The sequence below is a fragment of the Triticum aestivum genome, chromosome 7D, assembly GCF_018294505.1.
Source record: "Triticum aestivum cultivar Chinese Spring chromosome 7D, IWGSC CS RefSeq v2.1, whole genome shotgun sequence".
In the NCBI taxonomy this organism is placed as follows: domain Eukaryota; kingdom Viridiplantae; phylum Streptophyta; class Magnoliopsida; order Poales; family Poaceae; genus Triticum; species Triticum aestivum.
In genome coordinates, this window is record NC_057814.1 from 636,628,528 (window position 1) to 636,641,031 (window position 12,504).

At 38.8% G+C, this 12,504-nt stretch overlaps 1 long non-coding RNA gene across 1 annotated transcript; it reads right to left on the reverse strand.

The window, feature by feature from the left end:
- Window positions 1-4,260: 4,260 nt before the first annotated feature.
- Window positions 4,261-11,252, reverse strand: LOC123168510 (uncharacterized). Its single transcript, XR_006484390.1, has 9 exons — window positions 10,963-11,252; window positions 10,284-10,874; window positions 10,021-10,156; window positions 9,692-9,855; window positions 9,297-9,446; window positions 6,910-7,138; window positions 6,620-6,716; window positions 6,363-6,542; window positions 4,261-6,031 (listed from the first exon to the last, which is right to left on the reverse strand). It is a non-coding gene; the product is annotated as an uncharacterized lncRNA (long non-coding RNA).
- Window positions 11,253-12,504: the final 1,252 nt, after the last annotated feature.

The window sequence follows — 12,504 nt, forward strand, 5'->3', positions numbered from 1 at the left end:
GTTATGAGAATATGTAGGTATGATCATGTATATAGGCATCACGTCCGAGACAAGTAGACCGACTCCTACCTGCATCTACTACTCCTTGCTGCCCCTACTGTCACTGGGAAAGGACACCGCAAGATTGAACCCAAAGCTAAGCACTTCTCCCTTTGCAAGAAAGATCAATCTAGTAGGCCAAACCAAACTGATAATCCGAAGAGACTTGCAAAGATAACCAATCATACATAAAAGAATTCAGAAGATTCAAATATTGTTCATAGATAAACTTGATCATAAACCCACAATTCATCGGTCTCAACAAACACACCGCAAAAAAAGATTACATCGAATAGATCTCCACGAGAGAGGGGGAGAACATTGTATTGAGATCCAAAAAGAGAGAAGAAGCCATCTAGCTAATAACTATGGACCCGAATGTCTGAGGTAAACTACACACATCATCGGAGATGCTATGGTGTTGATGTAGAAGCCCTCCGTGATCGATGCCCCCTCCGACGGAGCTCCGGAACAGGCCCCAAGATGGGATCTCACGGGTACCGAAGGTTGCGGCGGTGGAATTAGGTTTTTGGCTCCGTATCTGGTAGTTTGGGGGTACGTAGGTATATATAGGAGGAAGGAGTACGTCGGTGGAGCAACAGGGGGCCCACGAGGGTGGAGGGCACGCCTGGGGGGGGGGGGGCAGGCGCCCCCTACCTCATGGCCTCCTGTTTGATGTCTTTACGTAGGGTCCAAGTCCTCTGGATCACGTTCGTTCCGAAAATCACGTCCCCGAAGGTTTCATTCCGTTTGGACTCCGTTTGATATTCTTTTTCTGTGAAACTCTGAAATAGGCAAAAAACAGCAATTCTGGGCTGGGCCTCCGGTTAATAGGTTAGCCCCAAAAATAATATAAAAGTGTATAATAAAGCCCAATAATGTCCAAAACAAAATATAATATAGCATGGAACAATAAAAAATTATAGATACGTTGGAGACGTATCAAGCATCCCCAAGCTTAATTCCTGCTCGTCCTGGAGTAGGTAAATGATAAAAACAGAATTTTTGATGTGGAATGCTACTTGGCACAATTTCAATGTAATTCTTCTTAATTGTGGTATGAATATTCAGATCCGAAAGATTCAAGATAAAAGTTCAATATTGACATAAAAATAATAATACTTCAAGCATACTAACTAAGCAATTATGTCTTCTCAAAATAACATGGCCAAAGAAAGTTCATCCCTACAAAATCATATAGTTTAGTCATGCTCCATTTTCGTCACACAAAAATGCTCTCATCATGCACAACCCCGATGACAAGCCAAGCAATTGTTTCATAATTTAGTAATCTCAAACTTTTTCAACCTTCACGCAATACATGAGCGTGAGCCATGGATATAGCACTATGGGTGGAATAGAATATGATGATGGGGGTTATGTGGAGAAGACAAAAAAAGAGAAAGTCTCACATCAACGAGGCTAATCAATGAGCTATGGAGATGCCCATCGATTGATGTTAATGCAAGGAGTAGGGATTGCCATGCAACGGATGCACTAGAGCTATAAATATAGGAAAGCTCAACAAAAGAAACTAAGTGGGTGTGCATCCAACTTTCTTGCTCACGAAGACCTAGGGCACTTGAGGAGGCCCATTGTTGGAATATACAAGCGAAGTTCTATAATGAAAAATTCCCACTAGTGTATGAAAGTGACAAAACTAGAGACTCTCTATCATGAAGATTATGGTGCTACTTTGAAGCACAAGTGTGGTAAAAGGATTGTAACATTGTCCCTTCTCCCTTTTTCTCTCATTTTTTTGGGCCTTCTTTTTTTATGGCCTTTCTCTTTTTTTTATTCCTCACTTGGGACAATGCTCTAGAAAATGATGATCATCACACTTCTATTTATTTACAACTCAATACTAGAACAAAGTATGACTCTATATGAATGCCTCCGGCGGTGTACCGGGATATGCAATGAACCAAGAGTGACATGTATGAAAGAATTATGAATAGTGGATTTTCCACAAATACTATGTCAACTACATGATCATGCAAAGCAATATGACAATGATGAACGTGTCATGATAAACGGAATGGTGGAAGGTTGCATGTCAATATATCTCGGAATGGCCATGGAAATGCCATAATAGGTAGGTATGGTGGCTGTTTTGAGGAAGATATAAGGAGGTTTATGTGTGAAAGAGCGTATCATATCACGGGGTTTGGATGCACCGGCGAAGTTCGCACCAACTCTCAATGTGAGAAAGGGCAATGCACGGTACCGAAGAGGCTAGCAATGATGGAAAGGTGAGAGTGCGTATAATCCATGGACTCAACATTAGTCATAAAGAACTCACATACTTATTGCGAAAGTCTATTAGTCATCGAAACAAAGTACTACACGCATGCTACTAGGGGGATAGATTGGTAGGAAAATACCATCGCTCGTCCCCGACCGCCACTCATAAGGAGGACAATCAAAGAACACTTCATGTTTCAAATTTGTTACATAACGTTTACCATACGTGCATGCTACGGGACTTGCAAACTTCAACACAAGTATTTCTCAAATTCACAACTACTCAACTAGCACAACTTTGATATCACTACCTCCATGTCTCAAAACAATCATCAAGCATCAAACTTCTCTTAGTATTCAACACACTCATAAGAAAGTTTTTACTAATCTTGAATACCTAGCATATTAGGATTATTTAAGCAAATTACCATGCTATTTAAGACTCTCAAAATAATCTAAGTGAAGCATGAGAGATCAATAGTTTCTATAAAACAAATCCACCACCGTGCTCTATAAGTGAAGTACTAGAGCAAAAACTATATAACTCAAAAGATATAAGTGAAGCACATAGAGTATTCTAATAATTTCCAAATCATGTGTGTCTCTCTCAAAAGGTGTGTACAGAAAAGATGATTGTGGTAAACTAAAAAATAAAGACTCAAATCATACAAGACGCTCCAAGCAAAACACATATCATGTGGTGAATAAAAATATAGCTCCAAGTAAAGTTACCGATGGAAGTAGACGAAAGAGGGGATGCCTTCGGGGGCATCCCCAAGCTTTGGCTTTTGGGTGTCCTTAGATTATCTTGGGGGTGCCGTGGGCATCCCCAAGCTTAGGCTCTTGTTCCATAATCCATCAAATCTTTCACCCAAAACTTGGAAACTTCACAACACAAAACTCAGCAAAAAATCTCGTGAGCTCCGTTAGCGAAAGAAAACAAAAGACCACTTCAAGGTACTGTAATTAACTCATTATTTATTTATATTGGTGTTAAACCTACTGTATTCCAACTACTCTATGGTTTATAAACTATTTTACTAGCCATAGATTCATCAAAATAAGCAAACAACACACGAAAAACAGAATCTGTCAAAAACAGAACAGCTGTAGTAATCTGTAACTAACGCAAACTTCTGGAACTCCAAAAAATCAGCCAAAATAGGAATACCTATAAAATTTGTTTATTGATCAGCAGCAATTGGAATCAATATTTTATCACGTTCTGGTGATTTTTAACAATTGTTTTCGTGAACAGAAAGTTTCTGGAATTTTATGCAAGATCAAATAACTATCATCCAAGAAGATCCTATAGGTTAAATTTGGCACAAACACTAATTAAAACATAAAAACACATCTAACCAGAGGCTAGATCAAATATTTATTGAATAACAGCAAAGAAAAATATTGGGTTGTCTCCCAACAAGCGCTTTTCTTTAAAGCCTTTTAACTAGGCATTGATAATTTTAATGATGCTCACATGAAAGAAAAGAATTGAGGCACAAACAGAGCATCATAAAACACGTGACAAACATATCTAAGTCTAACATACTTCCTATGCATAGGCATCTTATAGAAAAACAAATTATCATAGCAAGCAAAAACTAGCATATGCAAGGAAGCGGAAAGGAACAATAGCAATCTCAACATAACGAGAGGTAATTTAGTAACATGAAAATTTCTATAACCATATTTTCCTCTGTCATAATAGTTACATGCAAGATCATAAGAAAATTCAACAATATAGCTATCACATAACATATTCTCAACACGATCCACATGCATGCGAAGTTGACACTCTTCCAAAATAGTGGGATTATCATTAACTAAACTCATGATTTCTCCAAGCCCACTTTTATCAAAAATTTCATAAGATTGAATATTATGCAAATATGTGGGATCTAAAGTTGACACTCTTCCAAACCCACTTTCAATATTATTGGAAACACTATTATCAATCTTATATTCATCATGGGGCTTAAATAAATTTTCAAGATCATGATTATTGCAACAGGTAGTGGGCATAGCAAAACTAGCATCCCCAAGCTTAGGGTTTTGCATATTATTAGCATAACTAGTCGTCAACCCGTGCGATTGCACGGGCTAGTTATTTAGATAGTAGCTTTGTATAATAATTTTGAAAAGTATTGGTTATGTGTAGAATCATAGCTAATCATGAATACATAAGCTTTGTATTGAGCTCCTGAAAGTCTACTATTTAAACACAATAGTTTGTGGATGTAACCATACACACAACTAATATTTTAATTTATTCAAGATGATGATAGTATATTGTCCATACAATATCAATAATTTATTTGGCATGTGCCATTAGCTCATTGAAAATACAAAATCATTAGGCATAATGATGCGGTCATTAACAATTCAGAAGCCATACAATTGTGGGAACATATAATATTCATATATTTACAAACAGCGCACTACTTTATTTTTTGCAAAAAAAGCACACTATTTTGTTAAATATACACAAAGAGCGGCATGATGTGTATAGTCTTGCCATTCTGTCGAAGTAAATAAACATGAGCCCATGAGTTATGCCATTTTGGGAAGTTGAGAAATATACATGGCTTCATCGTGTATGGTAACTGTATATTACTCAAGTGGAAGCGCTGAGCTGTATGTACACTCTTGCACCTCTGGCAGTTATAACGAAAAGGAATCAAGTCCCGAGAACCGTCTCAATTATCGACAACCTATACTATGAAAAACAACCTGATACAAACCTTTAGTATAATATCCTCCCGAATCCTGTGTTTTGATTTTCTCCAAAAAAAACCGGATTTCGGCCGAGGCCATCTCGGCCTAGGGCGAAATCAAAACGCTGCCCGAATCCAATCCACCAGTAGAAGAAACTTAATTATTTCTCTACTCGCATAGATATGAAGTGGAAGTACTGTCAAATATTCAAATTGTCATACAGATCAAATGCGTAGTACCGATGAGGTGTCATGGGATGAATACCCCTTTACAAAGTAGAAAACAAAACTGGACTAAATAATTGCAAGGAAGAGAAATAGATTCGGCAGAGATTACTATATCTTCCTAATTATATATATAAATGAGTTGAAAAAATGAAAGTTGTTTGAGAAAAAAATTGATTTTAACCTCGCAGCCAAATGTGTGTGCGTTTTTTCATTAGAAAGAGAAACAAAACCATTGGAGTAAATGTACATGTCACCATGCTTTCTAACTCTGAGAAATAACAATCTAAAATGGATATAAAAAGGCGCACCAACAGGCAAAGCCTCCCAAGGTAACACCAACAGGCAACTCCTCCCAATAGCTTCTATCGGCTGGCTACAATATATTTTAGGTTTGGGGTATGATGTTAATAATACTTGCCGAGAAATAAATGTGAATCCAACGAAATAATTCAACTATAGTTACATGATATAGACAATAGAAAAAAGTACTTTATTACTTCATGGCTAGGCAGAAGATATTTACTCTTCTATTTAAGGTAGGACAAAGAGTTACCAACGCACTCGTATTAGGAGAGATGCTAGAAACGTTTCGTCATGAACACATTTACCCCTTTTGACAAAAAAAATACCTCATTTACTTCAGAGAAATCTGATAACATGGGACATCATAGAACAACTATAAATATATAAGAGAAGATTACACACCATCAACTCCTCTGAACAAAAGTATAACCTGAAGAATCTTGTCATATTCATGAAATATCCATAGGAGGAACGTGCTAGTGATTCCATGCTTTGTTCTCCTGCACATTTCGTCAAAAAATGATTAAAAATTGAGTGCTAATAATTAAGGAGCAAAAGGCATAAACTAAAATAGAACAGCCTAGTTAAAGTAATTGGAGTATATATGATCACACTGAGGGAGGAAGCAATATCATCTAAGTTAGAACTAATTAGTATATGCCTAGATTTATGCAGCCCAGTTGACAACTCAGTTTTTTTAGGGATGCACTATATATTTGAAAAGCTTCTTTCTTCTAAGCTACATCGCCACTTATATATCGCGACAGTTTCGGGGACACGAAAAACAATATTAAAGTCTCAAGAAGCTAAAAACAAAAAGAAATCACTAACCTATCAGTGTGGGCCCATATTGGATGAAGTAAAAAGGAGAAATATCTCCTAGAACATGCACTTGGTGATATTGACAGACTGCATCACAACCCCTCATAATTCCGCATGGGGAAGACCCGATTTTATGTTTACATGTTTGAATGAACATGTAAATCTGCTGATAATGTTGCACACCTTTTCCTGCAAGTAGCGACCAGTTGACTCACATACAGAAGATCAATAACTAAATTCTAACTTGGTGAATATACCCAGCGAACCTTGTCATAATCCCTATCCACTACATTGCGCTACTGGATTAGTCTGCTCATAATACATATTGTAGAATATCCTCGCAATATTTCACCAGGGAATGACCTGGAGGACCCAGGGAGGCTCAGTGTTAGCAATACTATTCAGGATCCATACAGGCATGACATCGTCTCGTTTGGTTCATGTACCGACATTTAATCCGGTCATAGGTTATGTATGCAGCTAGCTTAATAAGGTATTTATATATTTTATATACTAATGTACCCATGATGCAACAGAGAAAATGCAAAGTACATACCTTTGTCCATAAAGCGATTTCTCCTCTGCATGCACGCGTTTATTGGCGGCCGACCGGTGTGTACATGTACGTATTTTGGCATTGCTCGGGCTAGCATGGGGCAGAATCGACCAAGTGTTGACGGGCAAGCAAGAGGTCAGCCATGTACTGCAGGTGGATTGATCCGAGAAAATTAGGTTGATTCCAACATATTGTTGAATATGCTCGCAATCTCTCACCCGGGAATGGCCTGGAGGACACATGGAGGCTGAGTGTTAGCAATACTAATCAGGATCCATACAGGCATGACATTGTCTTTTTTGGTTCATGTATGGACATGTAATTCGGTCATAGGTCATGTATGCAGCTAGCTTAATAAGCTATTTATATATTTTATATACTAATCTACCCATGATGCAACAGAGAAAGTGCAAAGTACGTACCTACTCTTGTATTGGATCCCATAACACGAGTTGCATGCATTTGTCTATTATCGTGCCGGCTGACCGTTGTGTAGGTGTACGTATTTTGGCGTTGCTTGGGGTAGGATGGGGCAGAATCGATCAAGTGCCCATGGGCAAGCAAAAGGTTAGCCATCTACTGCAGGTGGGTGATCCGAGAAAGTTAGGTTGATTCGGTGCTTCGTTATCGCCGCCGGGCTACTGTGGGATAGGGAGATTGACATGTGGTGTGGTAGAACCGAGGATGAGGGGCTAGAGGAGGACACAGATCAAGCCATGAGGTAGCGATTGTGCATGTAGCTATAATATTTCTTAGGAATGGTGCGTGTACATTTTCTTATAATTTGGGTGGAACGTATACTACCAGTACTCTACCACCGATGTTTATTTTGTCTAAACCACAGCCTTAATATCGGAGGCTAACTTCATGTGTTTTATGAGAATCATTGTGCAGCCTTAGTTTTTTTTTGAGAATCAGGCTTAGATCTAATCTAACTACTAAAAGAAAATAAGATTTGGGTCCTATATATATACGTTTTTTTATAATTTGGGTGGAACGTATACTACCAGGACTCTACCACCGATGTTTATTTTATCTAAACCACAGCCTTAATATCGGAGGCTAACTTCATGTGTTTTATGAGAATCATTGTGCAGCCTCAGTTTTTTTGAGAATCAGGCCTAGATCTAATCTAACTACTAAAAGAAAATAAGATTTGGGTCCTATATATACGGGTTGATCTCCACCGTAATAATTCGGTCCCATCAAAGATGAGCGGCCCGTAATTACTAATTAACGTGGTAATTTCTTGGGAGTCTCTAATTAGTATAGAGATATAGATAGATAGATATAGATAGATAGATAGATATAGATAGATATAGATATAGACTAGTCGTCAACCGGTGCAACTGCACGGGCTAGCTATCACTGTAAACACATAAAGTATCAGAATGACTGAATGATTAGACGCAACTCAACTTATTATTCTATCATCATTGAGATCCTACTATGTGAATTTTGAGCAATTGATTTTTATATCTGGAAATTTAATAGAATGTATGTATGGTAGATAACTTTGTATAACAACCGTAGGGGCTTATAAATTTTGTCAAAAATCAAGACTGAAACCACTTAAAGTGTTGTTATACATGGCAATATTGTTTATATAAGAATGCTTCTGGTTATATCTTTATGGATGTTTTTTCATCCTTTCAGTGCTCCCCTAAAGAATGCATATGCATTGCTAAATACCATGTGAAAGAAAGTGCACCAAAGTTCCATTTCATCTACTGTGGAAGTAAGATTCTTTTCTTTTTTGTCGCAAAAAAAGTCTTTTGTTGCGGAAAACAACAATGGTCGTAAAATTACTCTCAAGAAATCAAGAGAGAAGGTGAGGTCCAACTGAAAATGAAACAAAATAAACAGCCCCCTAGGTTGCTCCAGAAATCGCACTGCCCCACACTTTTATGCCTTATGCATGCAAGCCTACATGCAAAATAAAAAACATGCAATTTGGAGAGAATATTTCTAAGAACTAATTTGAACATTGTATGAGATAAGAAAAAAGACCTCAAACTCACAACACAAATTCCTATTTATACTACAGTATGTGTGTTTTCAGATCATTTAACTTTTTTCAACTTGTCATTAGCAAAATTGCCCCGTAAAGAACATAGCTGAGGGCCTAAGAGTAAGCCTAAGAAAATAGAGAAATGATAAATAGTACTTCTAAGTATATCTTGCACATTTACAAAGTTCTATTAATACAAATTACAATTTTTGTTGATGACCCTTGAAGGATTACGATCTTTTCACCCTGTAGGACTGAGAGCAAGCCCACAAAAATAGACAAAGCATAAGTAATACTTATTAAGAATATCTCACACGGTTAAACACTTGTATATTAGTATGCATCGGACTGCTGTTGATGACCCTTGAAAGCTTACCTTTTTTCTCATCCGTATAATGTAACCCCATATGTGCCGAATAATCATACTCCAACATGTGGCTGACTTAGGCATCCGCAGAATACAAATATTGGAATAAGGGGGAAATAGGAATCATGCAGTCACAAACAATATAAATACAAAGGCTCCCTGAAATAGAAAATAAAGAATAAATTTTAGCGAGTTGACGGCAGATTGATGCTGATCAGCCATGATAATTACTACATTTAAGAACAGATAACCAAGTTTTTTTGTCTTGCTCCCGTTTTCTCTCGGTAGAGGCCGGAAGACTCGATTTCCGAAAAACCTCGGAAATTTCAGGGTTTTTCTGTCCGAAATTGTTCAAACGAATTTTGTTTTTAATTTTTCTTGTCCCAAAATATACAACAATTTACCTAGAATGCACACGAACTTGCGCTTGTTCCAGTGGTTTGGTCACGACGCACGTCCTGCTGAGGTCGTGGAATTCATTCTCTCAGCCACCCTTTTCCATTTTTGCACCGGCAGAGAGCGAGAGTAAGACACCAAAATATAGAAGTACCTGAAGGAGACCTCAATCCTGCAACCATCAGGAAAGGATATGGTAGTTGTTTCCACTGTGATGAGCTTTGCCTTGTGTTCTAGTTAACGTAGGGCATTAAAAACAATTCAAATTCAAAAACATTAAAAACAATTGGCTGAGAACGACATATCTTGGTGGGTAACAGAAGCGCTGGTTACCTACCGGTTTCTAGAAATTTCAGCCGGGGAAAAACCCCTGCACATAATTAACTGAACTACCAAGACATCAAGAGAGTATGAAGTCAGACTGAATATTGGAATAAATCGCTTGAGTTCCTCCAAAAATTGGTAGCACTACCCTGCAATCGTTTGAGTTGTTCAAGTTATACGGTATGCAGGAACGCATGGTAATTTCAAAACGTGCAATCTATATAGTAAATATGGCGGCATATGCACTATGGTGGAAACATGAGTTTAAATACTTACAATGGTACTTGTTAAACATCAGGAGTGGGCCAAATAACTTGTTGGAATTAACCACGATTAGTGGCCATGTCCGGACCACACTTGGACAATTACCGCCGGTGCTGTGCGTTCTGTTGTTCCGGCTGATCGATCCCATAGCTAGCTTAGGCTATAGACAGGCTCCTCGCGTGCGTTCTCCAGGATTCAATCAAGGTCCTTAAGTTTGACCGATCCAGCAGCTTGCTTAGGCTATAGCAATCCTTCTTACGGGCATTCTCAAATAATCAATCAATGTGCTTAAGTACGGGTACTTTGTATCGCCAGAAAGCAATTCGTTGAAGCCTGTGCGTCTGTACATCTTCATGGAGGAAACAACTCTCTTGTGTTTGTGCGAAAAACAAAATTCCTTTTAATCCAGTCAGAGAATCAGCAGAGAAACAAATATATAAAGTCCCAATAAAAAGTATCAGGCTAGTATCTATCGGCCAGCTAGTTTTGCCCCTTCTCTTGCAATCGTTTTACATCACGATCATTTTTATGCCTCTGCACCCACACCAATACTCCAACTGCGTGAGCAGCCCTTCTCTTGTAGACTTAACCACGCTCCAGCTCCTACAAAGTGTAGCAATAAGAACATGCATCAGGCATCATCATGGTTAGGGATCATGGCAGTACCGACCAGCCGGTCAGCGACGATTACCAGATAGATCAGTCTCCTGGATGCAAGTATCAGCCAGGGGTGACTCAGGAGACATGGACACCACACGGAGGGGCGCGCTGCAGGTCGGAGGAGCCACGAAGACGATCCCAATGACCGCCGGATCTCCGCACCAGAGGATGAGCTGCAGCTAGGGTTTTCGGAGGAGGCGTTTGCGGAGGTAGAAGGTCGAGGCGGCGGACGGAATCACGTGATGCGGCGGTGGCGGCCAGGAGACAGAGAGGCTATATGGGAAAAACATGCATAACCTAGTTTTGACCTGGAAGGAGAGATTCGTGAGATTGGGAGAGGTATAGAGAGACGGCTCACATTTTTTTTACCTAGAAGGAGAGAGTCGTGAGATTGGGGGAGAAGTATAGAGAGACGGCTCACATATTTTTTTAATGTAATTTCTTATTAAGGGAGTTAGCGAAAGATCTACACCGTAATAATTCGGTCCCACCTAAGATAAACGGCTCCTAATTTCTAATTAACGTGCTAATTTCTTGGGAGTCTGTAATTAGTATAGGTAGGTATAGGTATAGGTATAGGTATAGGTATAGAGGTATAGATAGATAGATAGATATAGATAGATAGATTTACATCAATAGAATTTATAATAAAATCATTGCAATCATGCTTTTTATTCAAAGATCTATCGTGAATCACTTCATAAAGCACTTTATCACAATTTTCAGATTCACGGATTTCAAGCAAAACCTTATAAAGATAATCTAGTGCATCCAAATCACTAGGAATTGGTTCATCATAATTGGATCTCTTAAAAAGATTGGCAAGCGGAAGAGGATCCATAGATATTAGCTTCTCTGTTTAGGAATAAATACTCAACTATTTCAACCAAACGAGCAAACGAGCCAAGTAAGACATCAAGGCAAACGAAAAGACGAACGGAAAAGAGAGGGCGAATAAAATGGCAAGGGTGAAGTGGGGGAGAGGAAAACGAGAGGCAAATGGCAAATAATGTAATGCGGGAGATAAGGGTTTGCGATGGGTACTTGGTATGTTGACTTTTGCGTAGACTCCCCGGCAACGGCGCCAGAAATGACACGTTGTCGGGAGTCCAAATCTTGACTTGTCCTTGCGTAAGCCTCCCCGGCAACGGCGCTAGAAATCCTTCTTGCTACCTCTTGAGCATTGCGTTGGTTTTCCCTTGAAGAGGAAAGGGTGATGCAGCAAAGTAGCGTAAGTATTTCCCTTAGTTTTTGAGAACCAAGGTATCAATCCAGTAGGAGGCCACGCACGAGTCCCTCGCACCTACAAAAACAAATAAATCCTCGCAACCAACGCGATAAGGGGTTGTCAATCCCTACACGGTCACTTACGAGAGTGAGATCTGATATATATGGTAAGATAATATTTTTGGTATTTTATGATAAAGATGCAAAGTAAAGAAAACAAAATAAAAACGGCACCAGAAATAGCTTGTCGTCGGGAGATTAATATGATGGAAAATAGACCTGGGGGCCATAGGTTTCACTAGTGGCTTCTCTCAAGAGCATAAGTATTTACGGTGGGTGAACAAAT